The 23,848-nt window shown below is 45.1% G+C and overlaps 1 long non-coding RNA gene across 1 annotated transcript; it reads right to left on the bottom strand.

Moving 5' to 3' along the window:
• Positions 1 to 10,583: 10,583 nt before the first annotated feature.
• LOC309518237 lies at positions 10,584 to 19,509 on the bottom strand. The gene is made up of 3 exons (XR_014213396.1): positions 19,422 to 19,509; positions 12,390 to 12,468; positions 10,584 to 10,775 (listed from the first exon to the last, which is right to left on the bottom strand). It is a non-coding gene; the product is annotated as an uncharacterized lncRNA (long non-coding RNA).
• Positions 19,510 to 23,848: the final 4,339 nt, after the last annotated feature.

The raw sequence follows: 23,848 nt of genomic DNA, 5'->3' as shown, positions 1-23,848 counted from the left end.
CTGATGAGGTTAAAAGGATCATCTGCAAGAACACAAGAATAAATAGCTTTGCTGGATCAGGCCAAAAAAGCTTCTATTTCTGCTCTCCAGGTATCCCTCCCTCGGCAAACTCACAAAGAGCCAGTGTCAGATTTTGGAGAACAAGAGATCATCATGACAGCTCCCAGAGCCACACCCCCAAGAAGAGTCCAAAAAATGCAGCTGTGTTGATCCATTAATACACACGCACACACCCAAAAAACAGAGATCCATGACATAATACTCATTTCATTCAAATCACGTGACTGCAGTGTTACACATAGAGACTCAGTGGTGATTATTCCTGTGACCACACACTTTTAATTTGTAAAAAAACAACAAAAACCCACACCCTGAGGTTTAATGAAAGATCTTTAGCCAGCTAAAATGCAAGTTTTTGCTTTGAATTAGAATTGACTTCCTAGTCTATGTTTATCTGTTCATGTACAAATCTAAGCATCTCATCACCTTAGTCCAGAGCTTTCCAAACTTAGTATCGTGACACGTTAGTTTGTTGGCTGCAGTGTGTCATGCAAATGCTCCCTGTGCTCATCTCACGGCTGGAAAGGGGTTAGTTGACATCTGGTTTGCTCATAAAAGTGAATTACTGTATTGTGAAATGATGCATGCCTAAAAACTGTGTCACCAACACGAAAAGTTTGGAAAGTTCTGCCTTCCTCACTTGCCACAGCAAGGATGCTCTGTCAGTTACCCTGCACTTCAGCTTTTGACATCATCACTCTTGCTCTGAAAAGCCCTGGAGCTGTGTTCTCCCTTGCACCCCTGCTCCACTACACCATTCCAGGCACCACCTAACTTGGGGCCATTGTCATTTGGTTTGTCTCCAGCTCCTGCTAGCCAAGAGGGAGACAGCAACTGTTTGTGTAGTTTCCATTTCATCATTATGCTGGAAAGCTGTTGATGGACAAATCCATGGCGCCAAGGTCTAGTTGTGCAAGTTACTTTGGATATAGTTTTCTATCAAAAGGCATGTCCCAGGTTCATTTCCCAACATTTCCTCAGGTAGGAGGCCCTTCTCTGAAACCCTAGAGAGCCGCTGCCCATCAGTGTCAACAGCTAATTGAACCAATGGCCTGACCCAGTAAAAAGGAGATTCCTGTGGCCACCACTGCGTGCTTCTGCTGGGCAATTCAGTAAGCTGCTATGTAGAGAAAGCCCTTTCCTTAGCCCGTTCCCGAACCTTATAGTAGGTGATTTGAACTGGGTGGCCAGTGTTGAAGTAATGAATAAGTGAAAGTCGGGTGTGGGGTGTGCATGCTTAGGAGGCCCTACTGCATTTGATTGTGCCGGAGAAGTTTCTAAGATCTTGCACCTCCAATGTTTTCTCAACCACTTTCTCCATGTAATGCAAAAATAATAACCCGGGCCACCTTATAAGGCCATTGAAAGGAAGTTCACATGTGTTTTAACCTGTCTTTATCTTATTGCTGACTTTTATTATTTTTAAAATGTTTTGAATCATTGTTTTTATTGATAGTTTTATTGTTTTATTCTTTTTGTGAAGTGGTTTGAAGGATAGGGCTTTTTTCCAATCAAGTGATATGTAAATTATATTAAGGATGACTGCAAGACAGGCATCCTCCCTGTTTTACGTGTGTGCAGCCGCATAGATGTGCGGCACCGGGAAATAAACAAATAATTCAATTCAAACCTGGAAATGGCAGGAGATAGTTTGAAAGTCCTTGTGGCTTGTGAGGAGACTCTCCTCAGAGCCTGAAGTTGACGACACTGAGCCAAAAGTTTAGAAATAAAGGTTTTAAAAGGCTTTTTTTTAAAAAAAAAAAAAATGGTGCTCAGGAGCTATCGCTGCTGCCATGCTACCCTGCTCAACAGCTGTTGGGCAAGAAGCTGTATTGCAGCAGGCTCGGAGGCAATGTTCCCTGCCCTTTCTGGAGATCTGGAACTAAAGGTCCAGTATGGGTTGCTTTTTGTTATGTCGGGTTTGGAAGAGCTCTGACTTTTTTGTTGTAAAAGAAGAAGAAATCACCCTCATTCCCCACTCGGATGAGACTCTCCACTTACACACACACAGCGCACAGGGGCCTGGAACAGGGGCCCCATGTAAGTGGGGAGTCGCCTATAATGTGTACAAAAGAACATAAAGAGAGCGTGCTGGATCAGGCCAATGCCCATCTAGTCCAGCATCTTGTTCTCACAGCAACTACCTGTGGGAAACCAACATGGAAGGATCAAGCTCAAGAGCCCTCGCTCCCCCTGCGGTTTCTGGAGCTGGTATTCAGAAGCATTACTGCCCCTGTCCATGGGGGCAGAGCCATCGAATAACCATCAATAGCCATCTCCTTCACAAATGTATACAATCCTCTTTGGCAGCCATCACTGCCTCCTATGGGACCGAGTTCCATAGTTTAACTATGTGCTGCATGAAGATTTCCTTTCTTTTAACTGTGTTCCAGTTCTAGTGCAACATTCTAAAAAGTCTTATTTACTCCTTTCCATCATCCAATGCCATCAACCATGTGCATATAAGTAAGTGGGGGGGGGGGGAGAGATGCAGATGACATTTTAGAATTACACTTCATGCATCTGATGAAGTCAGCTCTAACCCACAAAAGCTCATGCAAGACTCCGTGTTGATTTTGCTGCATCAAACTTACGTGGCTACATCTCTGGAAGCAAAATAAATTATTTTTACCAATGACAAGATACACCGTCTTACTAAGGGTTTTCACATACCAGTTTTTTCTCTTTGGGACTGCTACTGTCTCCTCCCCCACTCCTCCCCCCCTCACTATAAGAAGAGAATGCAGCCTTCTGCACTCAATGCAACCACATTAGGGGAAGCATGGTTGCTTAAAAGCATTGCTTCTTGCTGATCAATATTGCTAATGAGTTTCGTCTGGTGCCATTTAAAGCCTCCTGCTCTAGCTTGGAAATCACCCCACCAGCAGCAGACTGTTCCAGCAGGCATGGGTTGTGTCTGTACATGAACCCAGCTCTCCACAAAAGGCTTGTTTGCTCCCTTATTTGGATGAATGGTGGGCATGTCATCCTTGCCAATGAGCATGCCAGTACCTGCAAAGACTCACCTATAAAGTGTTTTGAGCTTGCAACTCAGCAACAGTTGAAGAAATTATGATGATGTGGGTGTAGTTTTGATCAGAAATATCCCTGAGCTGAGATGGGTGGGTGGGAGGCTCAGCCCTGCTGAAGAAAGCACCCCAGCCAACCAGTGCTTCATTTTTCTACTGGTATTTGAAGAACTTGGATTTGGAGGGTAGGTCTGGTAAGGAGGAATGGAAGCTTCCTTTCCTTGTGGTTAGCATCTGCAGTGATAAAAGAAATCATTGTCTCAGCAATAAAAGCCAACTGTATCTGTAACATTCACACAGTTATGGTCTCCCCTCCTGTCTGAGAAGATCCAAGGGCTCAGTGGTTATCTGACTTTTGTTTCCTTTCGAAGGAGGTCACTGGAGATTTACTGGCATTTTGTAATATCTGTATTTTATTTACAAATATAGATGTTGAAAATAGATGGAGGCACAAAACTTACATCCTCCAACATCCAACCTCCACTGCTTCTGCATCAAACCTCCAGGGTGACAGCCAATACCTTTAAGACGCTTCCAGAGCCCTGAATTGGTCTCCCCATCCTTAGCCCACCTCAAGTGCAGCCTGTCATAATCCACTGGAATGGCATCATCCCCAGCCAAAGAAAGTGGGAAGGGTAAGCCTTGATTCACAAATGGGGCTTTCCTTCCAGAACTATGGTTTATAACTAATTATTTAGTTCCCATCTATTTAGTTCCCATCTATTCATATTTCCTGAATTTGCCTAGCAAAGAAAGATGCTAGGTCAGACCTGGCCAAACAGTTAGAATGCTTTAGCAGTCCTCTTCTCGTCCCCAATATAGCAACCATAAAATTGCAGAGTTAGAAAGGACTTGTGATCATCTAGTTCAGACCTTGAACTCATTATAGTTACTAATTACTGCTTTATTCCAAAAGGCTTTTGTTTTATGTGGTCCATAATGTTTCATGTTTGGTTTTTACTGCTGATTGTGTCTCTTTGTGCAGTTGCTTTGTACTGTAGAGTTGTTTTGTTGTTGTTGTTTTTTAAAAAAATCAAGTTGTAATTTTAAATGTTGTAAAGCTGCCTTGAATTGCACCAGGAATGCTGGATATTAAACTTTTAATAAATGACTAAAATAAATAAAGAAACAGAAAAGACAACAACAACAAATCCGTTTATTGTGAGGACCATGCCTGTACACAAACATCAACACAACAATAGTTAAAAATATTAAAATTCATTAGATACTATGCCAACATATACCTTCATCCCACAAAATAGAAAGAGAGGGAAAACAAGCAACGAGTTAAACAGACGATGAAGGGGTCTTTACATTGTCATCCATAAATCTTTCCCTGGCTTTCATGGCCTTCATCACAAAAACCGCTACCACATGGGTAATATGTGGGTTTGCATCAACTAACAAGAATTTTACTCTATCTTCAGGATTGGTTATAGAGTTGGGTATAATTTGCCGCAATGCGTCTCTAAAGCCTGAGTAGATGGGGCAATAGAGGAGGTAATGTGTAAGATCCTCTTTAGTTTTCATAAGGCAAGGACATAAACGATGTTCTACTGGGGTTTTTGTGAATCTACCGGTCAGATATGCAGTTGGTAATGTTTGAAACCGTGCCATAGTGAAAGCTCTCCGAAGGGTGGGATCAGTGATCTCCACCAAGTAATTGGCACAGATTTTGACTGCTTTTACTCGGGGAAGCCAGTAGGAAAACCCCGAGTTTTTTATCTTTGTGGAGTCCAAAAAGGCATCTTTTTCAAAGATTCATTCCCAAACTTTATCAGGGCTCCACAATTTGAGAGTATTAAACTCAGGTAGATTGTATCTGGATAGGATATCTAGTAGGTAAAATAAATACAAGACACTACATTGAAGCACTGAAAAGGCCTTACATCCTGCACCATATTAAGGTGTGTCTGCCACCTTCATTGTACTGCTGGTGAATGATGAAGACACACCTCTTTGCCCTGGCTTTTGACACTTGAGAGATATATTTTTAGGACCCACCTTATTTCTGTGCTTGTAAGTTGTTTTAAACTTCTCTTTTACTGTTGTAACCTGCCTTGGGACCTTAGAGTAAAGGGCAGGTTAATAAAAATACCGGTAAATAAATCACTCAAAGTCTTGCTGCCTTATTGCTGGGGTGGAGAAGGCAGCACGTTTGGCCATATTCGGATTCTGAGTTTTGTCAGTCTGCAAAGGATGGAAATAGTGGTGGGAGGAGGACACGACTGGCCAAGGCAGAAAGAAAGTGGAGAATAGAAACCACCACCACATTCACTTAGAACTGTGCAGGCCAGGGCTGGCAAGGTCCCTTCTGGGCAGAGTTGTGGCAGAGCGCCTGCTTGGCATGCAGAAGGTCCCATGTTCAATTCCCAGTGGCACCTCCAGTTAGAAGAATCAAGCAGCAAGTGATAAAAGAGAGCCTTTTACCCAGGCTGACAAATATTCTGACCTACAAGGCAGCTGCTTATGTCCCTATGCAGGCTTTTCTCCAGGAAATAAGGACATAAGGAGGGTCCTGCAGGATCAGGCCAGTGGTCCATATCATCTACATCCTGTTCTCACAGTGGCCAAACAGATGCCTGTAGCAAACCTGCAAGAGCCTTCTTCCCTCCTGTAGCTTCCAGCAACTAGTTTCAGAAGTTTTATTGCGTCTGAACATGGAGGCAGAGCATAGTCATCCGGGCTTGTAGCCTTCTCCTCCATTTATTTGTCCAATATTCTTTCAAAGCCATCCAGGTTCATAGTCATCACTCCTATGGGCCGGAGTTCCATAGTTTACCTATGGCCAATATATCTAGCAGTGGATACAGGAGCTGTTTACAAGGGAATAGGTGTGGCTCTCCTTGATTAACACAAGACACCTGTGATTGGTGAGGGAGCCAAAGTTGGCTGAGCAGATAGTCACCTCACCTGCCATCCAGTTTCCCCTGGCAGGCAAGGTGCAAAAGCTTGTTCTGGCAGCACCTTAGCTGATCTGCAAAAACAAAAGAAGCCTGCAGAGCTGTTGCCTAAAATCTGCACAAACTCAGGAAGGAAAACGTGGCACTTTACCAGCCCATCACCTCCATGAGTGATGGCCAAGCAACTAGTTCTGGCCTTCGTCCCATGACTCTAGTCTTCATGCATTGCAGATAGTTGTGGCTGCCAAATCACACTCCACACTGCAGCTTTATGTAGCAGCCCCACTTGTATATGTCTGCAATGGTTCTCTACCAGTTTAACTGTTGTGGCCACCTCCAAAGCATCATGGGAATTGTAGCCTGGTGGAAGTGTAGAAGATTCTGTGAGCCTTTGCCTCAACCACAGAACTATGCTTTCTAGGCAGAGCAATTAAAACAGATCAAATCTGAGTATGTCCACAGTTTAGCCTGCTGACTAAAACCCTCAAACCTTTGGGTAAGCAAAGAAATAATAATGTGTGTTTGAAAAGGAGCTGAGCCAGTTTATTTAGAATAAAAGAAGCATATCCTTTAGAGAGATTTACTGTTGCATTTATTGTCTCCAGCAATCGTTTAATCTCCAGTTTGTTTTTTGCCTGGGCTGAGTTGGAGGGAGATCAGAATCTTTTATTTTCTTAGCAGTCATTGCTGAACGTTCTGTCTACTATCCATTTGTTCATTCCTCATATGAGGGATCTCACTGAAAGGCAGCCATTGGACCAAACTATTTGATTTGGTTTGAGTTTTGCACTTTAGCACATTCCTCAAACATTTCATGAATGTTGTCTTTCCAGGGGCTTTGGTAAGGTGGAGATGAGTCTACATTTCCACCCCTCTGGCATAGACCAGCTGTTTACTCCAGCCTCCCAAATTGCCTAGACAGAGTGAGTCATGACATTGGAAAATTATCCCAGGGAGAAACAATGAAACAGAGAACAATGTGACTGCTTCTCTGGAAAGGAAAATAAAACTCTGGCCATTGACACCTTCCCCCACTCACACACCACAGTCACTTATCTATGGATATTGGAGGCTTCTCCCGTAACTCTCTGATCTGTGCAGGATCAGCCCTAAACTAGCCTCCTCCAATCTATCGCCCTCCAGGTCCCATCAGCCCCATCCAGCATGCCCAATGGGAAGGGATACTTGCAGTCCAGTGTTTTGCAGTGCATGAGGAGATCACTATTTGGTGGGCAGTCTGTCTTTCTGGAAAGTTTGTCCACCATTATTGATCTCCTTATTGAAGAATTTTGGATAAGCTTCCTTTCTGTCGTAGGATTCTAGTTTTCCATACCATATTTTCTTCCCTGTTTCTCCTCTTATGTTCATTGGATGGGAAGAGGCAATCCATGACACTTTGCATAGCATCTGCCGGATGGCTTCTAACCTGAGTATCATTTGTCTTTGGGACTCCATTGCATCTGAATTTATACATTTGAGGACTGCTTTTTCCTGCCCATCAGTTGTGATCAACTTCCATGCTGGTGGGAATTGCAATCCAAAATGTCCAGAGGGCACCAAGTTGGGAAGGCTGCCCTAGGCCAACAAAGAGTGTCCAAAGTGACGTGTGTCTCCGTGGCCCAACTTTCAAAATTATAGATTCCACATTCTTATATATGCTGCCCTGAAATCCATTTTTGAAGAAGGTGAGGTGCAGTTTATAAATTCTTTGAATCAGTAAATAAATTTCACCTTCATCCAAAAACATGAAAGATGTATATATAATGAATAAAATATAAAAGATGAAAGTACCCAGCCATCTAAAAATACAATGATTTTACATGCCTGTGCAAAATAAAAAGATGTTAAGCTGGTGCTGAGAAAAAGACATTCCACAGTTGGGGGGCAAAACAGAAAAGGTTCTCTCTTGTGCAAATGAAATTTGCACTTCTCTAACAAATGGAACATGAAAAAAGACTTCCTTCGGTGATCTTTATTTAATACACATGTTGCCCATTTCACAACTTTAATGTATTGTTTTCATGCACAATTTTGCTCTGTCACACAAGGAGATAAATTTTCCTCCCACATTGAACTGATCCCAATTTCTCTCAGGCACACTGTTTGCTGAATGGGAACCAACACTGCACATTTCCTGTGAATTAAGCACAATAAATGTTGGCTCAGTGCTGGCCATGCAGGTGAGTGTTACCAACTTTACATGTGAACAAACTGCTGTTTTTTAGCTGAATGGCTAGCAGATGACAGGGACCTGCCAAACCCAGCATCTCAGGTGATTTACCTGTTCCTAAATTTGTTCCTGACTCTGCGAAGTGTGAGCTGGAGTTATGGCTGTGCTTCAGGAGCTGCTAGCACCAAAACAAGGTGCTGGAAGGGCCCTCAGCATTGGAACTCCTTCCATAGAATTTCTGCCAGATCCTTATCTCTGCTTTGTTTACGAGAGCAGTTTAAACTAAAATTAAGGGGTGGGTCCATTTAAGCTCCCAAGTATTACTACTTGATGAAGAATTCTAAATCCAAATGCAAACCGCCTGTCACATCTTATACATGCCTACTCGAAAGTAAGAGCTGCAGGGGCACTTACTCCCAGTCAGATAGGTTTGTAGATTGTAGCCATAGCTAATTTACTATCTGGATTTTAACTGATAATTAAGTAATTAACGGATTAAGAATGCAAGAATCCATGGCACTGCTGGATCAGGCCAATGGTGTATGTAATCCAGCAACCTTTTCTCCCAGGGCCAACCAGATACCTGTGGGAAGTTGGAAAGGGTGACCTGACCCCAAGAGCCCCTTCTCCCCTCCTGCAGCTTCCAGCAGATGCTGTTCAAAGCCTCCTGCCTCCACCTGGGGAGGCAGAGCAGAGCCATCCTGGCTCGGAGCCACGGAAACGCTTCTCCATGAATACCAAATATCTGTATATTGCATCTCAACAGAGATTAAAAGTTGACTTTTTAAGGGGGAGGGATAAGAAGAGCTTTTCAAAATCATTAAGTGCTGGAATTGTTGATTTCTGATCTTGCCTCCTGAGGTCTGTGCATTTTATCAAGTTTTTAAATGGGAAAACAAACAAACAAAAGCAAGTGTAAAGTTGGGTTTACAAGTGGAGCTGACTCTGAAAACAGTTGAAGATGGCTGATTTTGTGTTCCTCACACAGTCAGAAAATAACCTGGTTCCTTTTTGTTTTTTCAAGTGCATCAGGAAATAAGCTTGGCCCACGCTCCGGATGCTGGGTCAATGTATATCCTGCGACTGTTCCATTGTCTTTGTTGACACACGTTTCATTCATGTAGTCAGCACTGAGTGGCTGGCAGGTGTGTTATTTATCTTTCTTTTGTGGGTGTTCCTAGGCAACCTCTAATGCTAATAGTATGGTAACTTGCATCTAATGTGGTGTTTATTTCTCTTTGCTAGGTGCCCAGAATTTTGGTGGCATGCTCATGGCTTACCAAAGACATGAATGCAGCCTTTTCTGTGTTGGCCCCCAGATTGTGGAACTTCCACCACTCAGAAATGTGTGTGGCCTTCATGCTTCAGGTGTTTAAATGTGCTTTAAAAGCCCCTTTTTTTTGAAACACTTTAAAAAAGGAAAATGTTGTTTTCCAGGGAGCTCCATTAGGTGCTACATCAGTTTCTGCTACATCTTTTTACTGGCCTATATTTTAAAACAACTGTTAAATGTTGCCTTTAGTTTGCTTGTATTTATTATACTTTTATGATATAGGGAGTTGCCTTGAGTGGGCTATGCATAGGAAAGCAAGAAATAAATAATCCTATAAATAAATTAAATAAAAGAAGTTGGGAGCCAACAGTGTGACGTGGCAGCTAAAAAAGCCAATGCAATTCTGGGCTGCATCAATAGGAGTATAGCATCTAGATCAAGGGAAGTAATAGTGTCACTGTATTCTGCTCTGGTCAGACGTCACCTGGAGTACTGTGTCCAGTTCTGGGCACCACAGTTCAAGAAGGACACTGACAAACTGGAACGTGTCCAGAGGAGGGCAACCAAAATGGTCAAAGGCTTGGAAACGATGCCTTATGAGGAACGGCTAAGGGAGCTGGGCATGTTTAGCCTGGAGAAGAGGAGGTTAAGGGGTGATATGATAGCCATGTTCAAATATATAAAAGGATGTCACATAGAGGAGGGAGAAAGGTTGTTTTCTGCTGCTCCGGAGAAGCGGACACGGAGCAATGGATCCAAACTACAAGAAAGAAGATTCCACCTAAACATTAGGAAGAACTTCCTGACAGTAAGAGCTGTTCGACAGTGGAATTTGCTGTCAAGGAGTGTGGTGGAGTCTCCTACTTTGGAGGTCTTTAAGCAGAGGCTTGACAACCATATGTCAGGAGTGCTCTGATGGTGTTTCCTGCTTGGCAGGGGGTTGGACTTGATGGCCCTTGTGTTCTCTTCCAATTCTATGATTCTATGTGTGTTTTTTTAAAAAAGTATTTTCTCAATTTTTTAAGTATTGTAAAATATTTTCCAAAACGTAAAAAATACCCAATAAGTCATGCTGTCAGGGCAGGTGTTGGGAGCAGGTCAGCAATAACTCACAAGGCATCAGTGAAGTTAACTCTTTATTCAAAGAAACAACAAAGCTCAGGCCTAGTGAGCATTGCAAGTCTTCCCAGTAGGTCTTGCCCCCATGAGCCAGCTGTGCGGACTGACGGTCTCCACCTTTCTACAGCTCTTTAAGTCTCCTCCTCCCCCAGGTCCTACCCAAGCAATGTAAGACTCTGACATCTTGTCTCTGCTCTGCCCTCTTCACACCTCTGTGGGTTCTGGGAGACCAAAGAGGAGGGGAGCTGGTCACCGCAGAAAGGGGGGGGAGCATCCCTGATTTCTTCCCTGACTCCACTCTGCCTCTTGCCCCCCCTCCTCTCCAGCTTCCACTGCTGCCTCTGATTCTGGACTGCCCTCTGACAGAGCCTGTTCCTGATCACTAAACCCTGTTACCTCTTTAGCTTCTGAAACCTCCTCCTCCCAGTCTGCTCCCTCTTCTCCCTCTGACCACTCATTGTGTCCCACCCCCACTCCCCGGGCTCTAAGCCTTCTTCCTTTGGGGGGTTTCCCAGCTGTCTAGTCCATGGCACATGCTGAGGTGAATTGGAGCTTAATGTGCATAGTAAATGGGGATAGAACAGTAGCCTTAAACGCCCCAAAGGAAGGAAGCCAAGAATTATTGTGACATCAAACATGTGGTTTTTTTCAACTCTAGGACTTCCTGTTCAGGCACTAGGTAGGGGCAAAAAGCATTAACGAAATGTGATATTCTTAGCATTTACTACAAACGGTTTGCCTCATCTTCACTAGGGGTGTGCAAGAGATTTGTATGAATTCTGCATCAAGAAGCAAACTGTCCTTACTTTGGACAGATTCAAGGTTTTCCTGAGCTGAAGTGTGATCTCTCCCATGTGCCCTAAACTGAAGTGGGGGCCTCCCATGTCCATCAGGGGGCTTCAGTCACAAGTGTTCAAGTGTAATTAAAAAAAATGCCACAGATGCCATTTCTCCCCAAGTTTGCAGTGTTAAGGAAATGTCATGGGGGTGGGGAGCTCTTTGTGACTGACAGGTCTATCTAATCAGAGGGAATTGTTTTACCCTGTCGTTCAAATCTCCGTGGTTTGAGGAAGGGCTGCTGAGGCTTCACCTTGTTGTCTGTTCTGGGCTCTTCTTTCTGCTAACAGCATTTGCTTGGAAGATGTTGGATATTCGAGTGCTTCTGCCTCTGGACCATAAACCCCCAGCTTTGCATTGAGTTTATTTAACTTTTGAAGCTGTTTTTTTTAACTTATTGTAACTCCCTAGCCTCTGCCCTCAACATTAGAAACTTTTCAGGTTTTTTTCTTGATGCACCTCTGTGATGTAAGACATTTTATAATAAAACCACTCACAAAACCACAAGGAGAGAAGCAAATCCCTTTCAGTTCTCCCCTCCTCCTCCAAAACAAACAAACAAACAAACAAACAAACAAACAAACAAACAAACACCTTCAAAAGTGCCCAGTGCAAACCAGCCTGGACCTATTTTTCCACTGTCTTTTCAGGCAAGACCAGATCAGAATGTTCAGAAAGTGTTAAGGCCAGTGGACAACCCCTTTCCAGGACACATACTCATCAGGAAGGTGTGGATCAAGACTGCATCAGAACTTGCATGGATCACATTCTCGATGCATCCCTGCCTCAGTTCACATATATGTGTGGCTTCCCTTGTGCTTGACCTGGAATTGCAGTTAGTGCAGAACGCTGCAGCACAATTGCTGACAGGAGCAAGACCTTTTTGGCATACAAGACCTGTGCTCAGAGATCTGCACTGGCTGCCAATTTGCCACTGGGCCAAGTTCAAGGTATTGCTCTCAGTATATAAAGCCCTTAACAACTTGGGGCCAGCTTACCTGTGAGAGACACCCACTTGACTCCTTCGGTCTGTGGAACTGGCACTGCTACAGGTGCTACATATTACCTGCTCAGCACCTGAAAGAAATCCAATATTTTAGCATGGCAGCACTTACACTTTGAGACTCCCTGCCTATTGATATCCGGCAGGCGTCTTTACTATTTTCAGCACTGACTAAAAACATAATTGTTTAGACCAACCTCCCCAGATAGGCTGGATGCCAATGTGTGTTCGTTTTTAGTTTATTGCTGAGTTTATTTATTTTTTAATGTTTTAAATAGTTGTTTTCAACTTTTTTTACATTTTATAGTAATTTCTTCAAAGACTTTGAGCTGTTTTACAGTCAAGCAGGGTATACATTTTATGAAAGAAGGAATGTCACTGAAAGGTGACACTGTCTAGCGGAAGGCAGGTGTAACACCAATGAGCAGGAGGAAGGGAGCTCCCATCACAGCTGGAGTGCAGGTAGATCTAGATATTGATGAGATGGGATGGGAACAATGTGGGTGTAGCTGAAAAAGTTTCCAGGGTGTATTTCATTTCCAGGCTCCTTGGAATAATTTACACCCCTTTGAGTACATTCTGATGCAGCAAGGTGATGTTTAGATGTCTTTTTTTAGACGGCTACAGAAACAAGCACAGCTGGGAGCTGCCTCCTGTTGCATCAGACCATTGAGCCATCTAGCAAAGTTCCACTCTTCATCAACTGCCAGCAGCGCTCCAGGATCTCAGGAAGACGAGTTTCCCCCACCTTGTCTGGAGGTGCCAGGGAATGAACAGGGACCTTCTGCTTGAAAACTGATGCTCTGCCACTGAACTAGAGCTCTGGTGGTTGGCTCAGTCAACGGTTCTGCTGCTCAGGCTTCTTAAGACACAAGTAGCTGCCGTTAGTGGCCAGAGAACATATTGAGCTGCAGTTTGTCACTTCAATGGCTTTGAGTTAATCAGAGAAGTAATGGACTCTTGCACCACACAGACGATGCATAAATGGAATTAATTTTCTTACTAAAGAATAAGGTAGCAGTGTCATTTAACACCATTGCGATATTGCTGTGATGTGCTCTATGTTGGCTGCCCTTTTAGTAGGGTTGCCATATTTCAAACAGTTGTTGAGTTGTTTTTAGTTTTGCCAAAAGTTGTTGAGCTTTTCTGGCAAATTCACAAAAAAAGTTTCTGAGCTATCTTTAAGGAAAATCGCCAAAAACAACATTGCCGACATGGGTTGCCATATGTCCGAATTTTCCCAGACATTTTAAAAAAGCGATTTCCATCCAGACACTACTTCCAACTGCAGTATTCCAGATATGTCCAGGAAGTTCTGGACATATGGCAACCAAAGCACCATCTGGTGCAATCATCAGCAACCAGGTGCTACCAGGACGGGTGGAAGGCTCTTGCGATGGTAGACAAAGCCCTGAACAACTTGGGTCCAGGATACCTTAGGGACGACCTGAGCCCTTAGACCCTACCTCAGTTGCCCAAATAATCCAGAAAATTCCCATGTGTCACAAAGGCCCGACTGACTTCAGCCAGAAGTCATTTAGCATTGTTGGTCCCAGCAGAGATTTGGCAGGCACCCTCGCCTTTTTCACTTTCTTGAAGTCTTTTTCATGCCAACAGGCCTATGCAGCTGTTTAAACATTCAGCTAGTCACTAATTTTGATTAGTCACATTCTTGCTTTTCCAATGCAGTGCAGTGGTGAGAGCGTTGGACTAGGAGCTGGGAGACCAGGGTTCAAATCCCTGCTCCTCCAGGAAGCTCCCTGGGTGACCTTGGGCAGCCCCTGCCTCTCAGCCTTGCTTGCCTCACTCACCTTACAGAATTGTTGAGGGGGGGTGGTGGGGACTATTATATAGACTACCTTGAGCTCCTTGGAGAAAAATGGAATACAAGAAATAATAATGATTATTGATTAATGAGCCAACAGTGTGACGCGGCAGCTAAAAAAGCCAATGCAATTCTGGGCTGCATCAATAGGAGTATAGCATCTAGATCAAGGGAAGTAATAGTGCCACTGTATTCTGCTCTGGTCAGACCTCACCTGGAGTACTGTGTCCAGTTCTGGGCACCACAATTCAAGAAGGACACTGACAAACTGGAACGTGTCCAGAGGAGGGCAACCAAAATGGTCAAAGGCCTGGAAACGATGCCTTATGAGGAACGGCTAAGGGAGCTAGGCATGTTTAGCCTGGAGAAGAGGAGGTTAAGGGGTGATATGATAGCCATGTTCAAATATATAAAAGGATGTCACATAGAGGAGGGAGAAAGGTTGTTTTCTGCTGCTCCAGAGAAGCGGACACGGAGCAATGGATCCAAACTACAAGAAAGAAGATTCCACCTAAACATTAGGAAGAACTTCCTGACAGTAAGAGCTGTTCGACAGTGGAATTTGCTGCCAAGGAGTGTGGTGGAGTCTCCTCCTTTGGAGGTCTTTAAGCAGAGGCTTGACAACCATATGTCAGGAGTGCTCTGATGGTGTTTCCTGCTTGGCAGGGGGTTGGACTCGATGGCCCTTGTGGTCTCTTCCAACTCTATGATTCTATGATTACCGTATTTTTCGCCCTATAGGGCGCACTGGCCCATAGGTCGCACCTAGTTTTTTTTTTGGGGGGGGGATAAAGAAAAAAAATTCCCGCCAGGGAAAAAAGTTCCCGCCAGGCTCCCCAGGCTTGCGGATATCTGCCCGAAGCCCAGGGCACGCTTCTCACCGCGCCCTGGGCTTCAGGATGCAGGCTGCTATCCGCAAGCCTAGGGAGCACGGCGGGAACTCCCGCCGGGCTCCCAGGGCTTGCGGATAGCTTCCTGAAGCCTGGAGAGGGAGAGGGGTCAGTGCGCACCAACCCCTCTCACTCTCCAGGCTTCAGCGAAAGCCTGCATTCGCCCCATAGGACGCACACACATTTTGTATTTTGTACTGCTTTTAATTGTGTTTTATATTTTATAGTTGCACAGCATCCTGAAGTTTTATGAATTTGTAATATATACATTTTTATAAATAATTATTAAATTTGTTATGTGAAGTCATAATCATTTATCAATAATTGAAGTGCAAGTTTCACTCTGAGTATCAACTAAACACTGAATTGATTAATTGGTGGGCAAGGAGAGTGAATTGAATTGTTGGTAATGAGATGTAAGAGTATATTTATTCATTTTGAGTTTGCTTTTTAGGCATCTTACTCTAACAGGAATTGAAACAATTAAACTGTTGGCTCCAATTAAAAATGACTTAATTGTTCAGTTAGAGACTTCTTCTTCTTCAGTATCAGGGATACTGCTGCACCCAACCCAGCCTCCAATTGGATAGAGATTCCAGGGGTGCCTGCACTCAGCCAGGGGTTGGTATCCTTGGAATGAAGGTGTAGACGGTGGTGTCTTTAGGATGCAAGCCTTTATTTACACACACATGTGACCTGAGCAGAGGATGGAGGGGCTCACAGCAGATCTTGCTTCCCCACTAGGGTTGGGCGAAGCACAAAGCAAGACCCTACATCAGCATCAGCCAAAACTCACATACCAGCTCTGGCTGTTGCTGGTCTACCTTACAAGGTGAGGTTAGCGTACTTTCAGCAGCTGAGAGGGGTAGGGGGATTCCCCCCTTGTCTCTATGGCAATAGGGCAAACTCTTCTTGATGTAAATGGCTGGTTAAGGTCTTTACCTAACAAAGGAACTGGTTGGGCTGGTTTCTTCTTATAGATTCTATTCTCACCTATACAAGATGCCCACCCCACCCCAAAAAACTATAGCAATATTTTTTAAAGACAATTGGACTACGTCCACTTGGGTCGTGCAACACAGTTTGATCTTCTCCCAGGAAAACAGTTGGAAGATAGAAGACTAACCATCCCAACGTTTTGTGCACAAAGCAATTTAAAAAATCACATTTCTAATTATAATGTTTAATAATAAACCACTTTTCCATGCAAAACGCTCAAAGGGATGTGCAAGATCAAAAGAAATCACAACCGCAAAGCAATAAGCATCACCACAGAACACTTAAAATATCAGTAAAGCACACGGTAAGTCAGATCCAAAGTCTGTTTACACCAGCCTTGGCCAGCCTGGTCTCTCCAGATGTTTTAGGCCACAACTCACATCAGCCCCAGGCACCTGTTGAGTGTTATAGTCAAAAACCTCTGTAGGGCTGCAGGTTGGCCAAGGTTGATTTACACCAAGCTGCGGGGTGGGGGTGGGGGGTGGGGACTGCTGCATCTGAATCATCCTAAACTTTGACAGAAGTAACTTCAAACCTCCGGTAGGCTGGTGGTGGCGACTGAAATGGACAGTCTGATTTATGGCTGTGTTGTTGCCACTCTCCCCTTAGGGTATGTTTAGCTGTACAAAAGTGCAACAGTTGTGTAACCACTGCAAATGGGAGTCATGAGTGATATCAGTAATATTCCAGAGCGCTTACGTAACTCCTCCTTATGTGTCTATGAATGATATTTTCGAGCTGTGATCACAGTTAATTATACGTTCCAATGGCTCGTCTTTATCTGGGACAGCCTTAAAGTTCTAAAGGCTCCTCTTCCAATGTCCCTCCTTTTGGTTTTGGGGTGGGGTTTTGGGGGGGATGTAGGGTGGGTTATTAAAAATGATGTTTGGGTGAATTCTACAAATCTCAGCTCTGTTTTCGGGACTCAGTAACAAGGATGGGGAATCTGTGGCTCTCCAAATGTTATTGGATTCCAACTCCTGCCAGCGTCAGCCACCATGACCAGGAAAAGCCCCAGGAAGGCTCCCCATCCCTGTCCTGCAGAGTTAATCTCTCTAGGGCAGGAAGAGGCAGCACCTGGCCTCCAGCAGGGCACCGCTGGCCAGGTCACCTTCTCCAGTTGATTAAGGTTCATCTTGAACTGTTGATAGTACATCATATGCCATTCTGCACACCAGGCGAGGCCAAGCTTTTATTGCTTATGGGACATTTATGTGGGGCTTAACCTTGTTGCACAGCACAGTAGTGGGCTCCCCCATTTTTTAGCTGTAAGGAATAGAAAAGATAGCATCCCTGTGGCTACCACTTTGTATTCCACCATGCACTGAATTGTGTCATTCCAGTGCATGAATGTTGGCATCTGTTTATCTCGGGAGACAATGGTGGAATGCACCTTTGGGGCGTTGGCGAGTAACAGAGGCTGATACAGGAGAGACATGTTTTGCTGCAGCTGGGGCAGATGCAGATGTCTGCTTGTGCTGCTGTAGATGCACCATGACGTTTCTTCTCTCTGCTCCTCCTAGCGGTCATTCCTCCTCTGGTCACTGCTATAGATGCACAACCTGTCTCCAGGTGCTGTGATCATCTGCAAGGGATCCCCACATGGCACGGTTGATGTTGCCAGCCTTCAGCCGTGTTTGCAGACATCTTTGAAATGCAGAGTTGGTCTGCCAATGGGCCTGGTTCCCCGTGGAGCAAGTCCTTGGATATGCATGACAGGGAAAAGAAAATGGTGGCCACAAGCAGATTTTGGCACGCAGGACTCAATGGTCTGGGAGTGGAAGAGGCTATGGGCAGGCAAGAACCAGTGTACTGAACCCTGCCAAAAACAGGAGGCCTGACAGCTGCCTGAGAAAGCTGTATGCTGATGCCAGGCCACATTGATACAGTTGCCTCCAGCTCCCAGCAAACCCATCCAGCATGGCGAGGGAGATTATGGGAGTTGCAGCCCAGCAACATCTGCAAAGCCACTGGTCCCCCATCCTGTAGGAGACCAGTCTTTGCCAACCTGGTGCTTTCCAGCTGTTTTAGATTACAACTCCCATCAGTCCTAGCCTGCAGAGTCCTGTTCCCATCAGTCCCAGAATCACCCAGTTGCAGTCTGGGACTGATGGGAGTTTTAGTCCCACACAGCAGGCAGGCACCAGGTTGATGAAGGCTTCAGCAGGTGGAATTGAGTCTTTAGTGATATGTCCATTAATGGAGCCTGGAAGTAATGTAAGAATTGAGTGTGGCAAGTAATCACTTGCCCTGTTTCCTTCCCTTGATGTTCTAGAGAGAGATAAATGTGCTTCAGACTAGGCCTTGACCATGTTTGCATTTACACCCCAGAAGCACACTCAACTAGGAAAATAAAACATTTGCAAGCAATTTTTCCTCCCTCATGGGCAATGATGCTACTTTACAAAGGATTATGGAAAGCAAACAAAATATTCCGGCCGTACACGCCGAGTGCTGGAATGCAGTTGTGTGTGTGTGTGTACATGGAAGTCCAACAGCAAAGAAATCCTTGATGCTGAGGATTAGTTTGCTAGGTGGAGCACCTAACATGATCTGCTCGGTCTGCTGGATAAAGAGCTGGCTGTGGTGTCCTCACATTTCCTGATGTTGTAAGACTTCTGGCATCTGATTCATAATGCAGGCAGCTCAGGCCTTTTCAGCTAAAGCTCTTCATTTTGCAAACTAAAGAGCAAAGGGAGAAAATATGAAGACAGAGCTGTTCTGCCTGGCATTTGGTTTGGACTCACTCTGACCCTAATGTTTCCCTCCCCTTATGGTTTTGATCTATGGGCTACTTTTAAAATGAGGCTGCATTTTAAATTGCATTTTAACATGTATTTTAAATTGGGTTTTTTTCCTGTTATGTTTTTACTGTAATTTTACTGGTTTTAGCCACCCTGAGCCCGGCTCTGGCTGGGGAGGGCAGGGTATAAATAAAATTTATTATTATTATTATTATTATTATTATTATTATTATTATTATTATTATTATTATTATTATTTACCATGTAGCTTGGGGGTAGGCTGGGGATGTCCACTGAACAATAACAACTGAGGGCCAAACTGATTCATCTCAGCGAGGCAGGGGGCATGGGCATAGCCAGGATTTTTGTTGGGGGGCAGAACCGACATGATTGGTTAGTTAGGTAAGTATTTCTATTGTTTTACTTGATCTGGGGGGGGGCAGGTGCCCCCTGCCCCCCCGGCTACACCCATGACAGGGGGTGGGAGAGGCAATGAATGGGGAGAAAGCATACAATTGCCACCCACCCACCCACCCACTATTTTCCAAATCGAGTTTGCTCCTTCTCACCTGCTACTCTTTTGCCTACTGGTGGAAAATATTTTTTGAATTTATATCCCGTCCTTCCTCCCCAAGGAGCCCAGGGCAGCAAAACAAGCAGAAGCTGAGTGGGGGAGAGGATTTTAACTGGAGGAAATGACACAGAGGAAATGATTAAGCATCCCCTTCCTTTCTGTCTCTGAACAAATTTCATACCCACCAATATTCCTCAGATAAAATAGGGACATTTTCACCTGAGGAATGTTGGAGGGTCTGCTGCCCCTTTGGCGTCTGCGGTTTCTCCCACCCCCAGGAGTTCTCACTCACCCCAACTGACCCTCCTCTGTCCCCCATTTTTTGTCCCCCCCAAGAGCATTTCCTGTCAGAAGAAGGGCGAATGCCACCATCATTACACCAATGGGACACAGCACACACTGTCGTGAGAAAAGCCCTTAATTCCGATTTTATTTTATTCTTTGGTGTATTTACAAAGAGAGTAGCACAAACCAATAAAAATTGGTTTAGAAAGGGACAAGATTAGACACGGACGTGGGCATGGATTTTTTTTTAAATGAAGACTCCTTGAGCGCCACTCCCCCTTTCCTCCCGCCTAGGGTGGTCCTGCCCTCTGCCCACATCTCAAGGCTGGCATGCCACACGGGGCTGGGCCTCTGGGGTGGCAGCTTCTCTTCCTCCTGCCCACTCTCCAGCAGACATTACAAGCTGCCCAAGAGAGGAGGCCAACAGCAGTTGCCATGGGAGGCCATGGGTTGCTCTTTCGCAGCTGCCACTGCCGCTGCTGCTCAGAGCAAGCCCCAGCTCAGCTTCTTCTCTGAGCTCAGCAGAGGTGAGGGAAACTGGGACATTCCAGGATCAAATTGGAAGTCGGAATGGCTTCTGCAGTGGCGGAGCTTAATGCTCCAGCACGGGGGGGGGGGGCAGAGAGCAGGTGGGGGCGAGGCTGGTGCACGTTCTGGGGGTGTGGCATATTATCTGCGCAGGGAGGGCAGCCGCGATGGCACCCTGCCGGGATCACACTGCCAGGGGTGGTGCGCTCCCCCCGCACTCCTCTTCCTCCCCCTGTGGGCTTCTGTAATTCTGGGACTATCCCTGGAAAACAGGGACACTTGAAGGGTATGAGACCAGTTCGTTGCACTGGTTCTGAAATATAAGATTACTTGCGCAGAGCTGGTTCCAAGGGTGTGGTTTGACCTTACCTGTTTTTGCATATACGCACCATCCCCAGAACATAACCCCCCCACAAGTTGCAAGTCCACTTTAGGTGAAAACCATTTCACACCCCACACAGACACTGACAGGGCCCACTAAGCCAAATATGGGGGTCCCAGTACAGGGTTGGTGGCTGCAGGTCCTGGTGGCCACCCCTTGGCAGTTCAACAGCACTTCCTTGACTGTTAACCTCAGAATAATTTGCGAGCAACTTTCCAAGGTTCTCTCACTCCAGCCACAGAAATGCTGGACCAGGTTCCTCGTTAGTCATCCCTTGGCTCTGCCTTGTCCTTTGCTAAGCACATCTAGAAACAGTTCTCCTCACTCTGCTTTTTTAAAAAAATCATTTAAATTGCCAGGCAAATTCTCTTAGAAGAAAAGGGCACTGAAAAAAGGAAGAATGCATGTTGTTGTTGTTTTCTCTTGCTAGCATCAGGCAGCCAAATCCTGTGCACATCTGCTCAGAAGGAAGTGTTCTGTGGCACTTGCTCTCAGGTAAGTGTGTACAGGATCACACCCTTTTAAGTTCAATGTAAATGTGCAGAGGACTGAAGCCCTTAAAATGCAATAAATCAGCGTGCTTGGATTTACAGTTTCCCAGCAGACCTATACAACTGAGTGCCGCCATTTCACTTACTGATGCAGGCTCACTGGTAGCTATGTACATGGTTCAGCACACAGGCTCATGACACACATTTGCATAGAATTAGCATGTGCTAATTTATATGTATTGGTGCAAATTTACGGTGACTTTCAGAGTGGGTGGGTGGGGTGAACTCTTGCTGTTGGGGACTTACCCTGAACCAGGGGCGCCATCTAGGAGGGGCTGAGGGGCCCCCTGAAATTTTCAGGGAGGGAGCCGGGCCCCCTCAATATTCTGTGGTCTGCAGTGGGCCTTGCGGGGCCTACCAGTGGCTGTGGTGGGCCTCATGGCTTCCTTCCATCTTGTGATGTCACACGTGTGCTGGGAACCCCCAAAGTTGGGCGGGACCCGGCACCTGCGCCCTGAACTGGGGTCTGCCCACAGATTTTCTGGATCCAGGAAGCACACCACATGCAGATGGTTTTATTTGTTTCGTGCATTCTGTCCCACCTTTTTCCCTCCAAGGAGCTCCAGGTGGCACACATGGTTCTCTCTCCAGCTCATTTAATCCCCAGAAGAACCCTTTAGGGTAGGTTAAGCTGAGAGGCAGGCACTGGTCATCTGGGCCACCCAGTGTTGGGATTTGAACCCTGGTCTCCCAGGTACACTGCAGTGGTCCTCTGTCCTGCCTGCCAGCAAGAACTGTTGCTTGTACAGAACTAAGTCAGGGGCTCCTGGGAAACTGAAGATGATATGTACCTGAGGTTTCCCCAGTCCTGTGCTTTGTCACCTGTCCAGTTGCTAGGGAGGAAAAATAATGTGAGTTTTAAAAAGTAAGGTAAGGGGTAAGAAAAGGTCTGGGGCACAGCCCCCTTGGTCTGCCCCATAACAGTGCTCCTAGAAGAAAGAAAGGCAGACTCTTAGAATTGCATCTTTGTACACATACCGGTACCTTGTCTGGAGAACTTCACTGCAAAATTTGGAGAAATGCTAATTTCAAAGGAGAGTTGTTTTGGTTCAGTTATTGTTTCAGAAAGTTTGAATTCGGTAAGTTCACATCTAAATGGGAACCTAGACAAAGTTTTCACCCATCCTTATGCCCCTAACAATACCTCTGGAGATGGAGAATATGATACCTAAAACAGAAGCTTTGAAAAGTTTTGAAAGAAAACAGCTATAGCGAGTCTCCCCACCCCACAAATTGGTAGCATGTCAGTACTGGCAGGGATTTTTCTTTTTTAGAAGGCAAGAAGAGTCTGCCGGGGGCCTTCTAGTCCAGCACCCTGTTCTCATAGCGGCTAGCCAGGTGCCTGTGAGAAACCCTCAAGCAGGATCTGAGCACAAGAGCCCCCCCCCCGTCGGTGGTTCCAGCAACTGCTATCCAGAAACACCCCCTGCCTCCAACCATCCTGGCTCCCAGCTGTTGATAGCCTTCTCCTTCATGAATTTGCCCAATCCTTGTTCAAAGGCATCCAGGTTGGTGGCCATCACTGCTTCCACGGCCTATCTATCTATCTATCTATCTATCTATCAATAAAAATAGTCTAGTAGTACCTTGGAGACCAACTAAGTTTGTTCTTGGTATGAGCTTTCGTGTGTATGCACACTTCTTCAGATAGTTTGCATCTATGTGCTTTTTGACGGTACAAAGTTCTGGCACCTCTTGTTTGGTTTTGCTGCCATTTTGTGCGGACATCCACGGCACTTCCATCAAGATAGGAGTACCTGGGCTTCCTTTTTTACCCAGATGAGAAGACATGAGGTTTCTGAAAATTAAAAAAGTGTCCCCACTGAGTTCAGTGAAGTTTTATTCCCAGGAGCCAAGCAAATTCCCTGCATGGGAAGCAGCACATCTTCCCTGATCTCCACTGAGATCAATGAGGTCTCCCTTTGAGTCAAAAGTGTTCCTAGGATCCCCCGGCAATCCTATGCACACTGACCTGGGAGTAGACCCCACACATCCTTAAGTTCAAGTGCCCCTTGATCTGGAGTGAAGAAGGAGAGGACTCTAAAGCAGTAAGACTCCTCTGGAGAGGCTGAAGAGGGCTAACTTCAGAGTCAATCAATCAATCATATTATTTGTATGCCGCCTTTCCAAAGTTAAAACCAGGCTCAAGGCGGCTTACAACATACAGCAAATTCCACAACTACAAATATAACAAAAGTAGTAATAAACATCAAAAAGTACACAACCAAATTGAACAATTTCCACCTAAATCATAAGATCCAAACGAAAGATAACAAAAAATCAACAGCTACAACCCCGAAAGCAACGACCCCTAAACAATGCTCCAGCCCAAGTCTAGCAGTATGTAGAAGGATCGGTGCCAGCTTGGAAATGAAAGAACCTTGCACTTTGGCAGGGCTATGTGGACTCTGGTTATTGCAGAGAAGATACAAATCATGTGTTTCTAAGAGCAGTGAAGACCTGGGGCAGTTCTACACTGTTTGGTGGGTTTCGTTTCCTACGCTTAGAGATACAAAATTCTCTTCCCCCACCCAATCACAAAACGCAGCTAAATCAAGGTGTATTTCACTGCCTTTATTTTCCAACATTTCCTCTACTTATTTGGAAAATACCTCTCTTTTTGTAACTTTAAGGTTTGTTTGTGATTTTAACAACAGCAAGAGCATCTGTGACTAA

Source organism: Podarcis vaucheri, assembly GCF_965113315.1.
Source record: "Podarcis vaucheri genome assembly, chromosome: 14".
NCBI lineage: Eukaryota > Metazoa > Chordata > Lepidosauria > Squamata > Lacertidae > Podarcis > Podarcis vaucheri.
The sequence above is the reverse complement of the archived record's forward strand: the minus strand, read 5'-3'. Positions and strand labels throughout refer to the sequence as shown.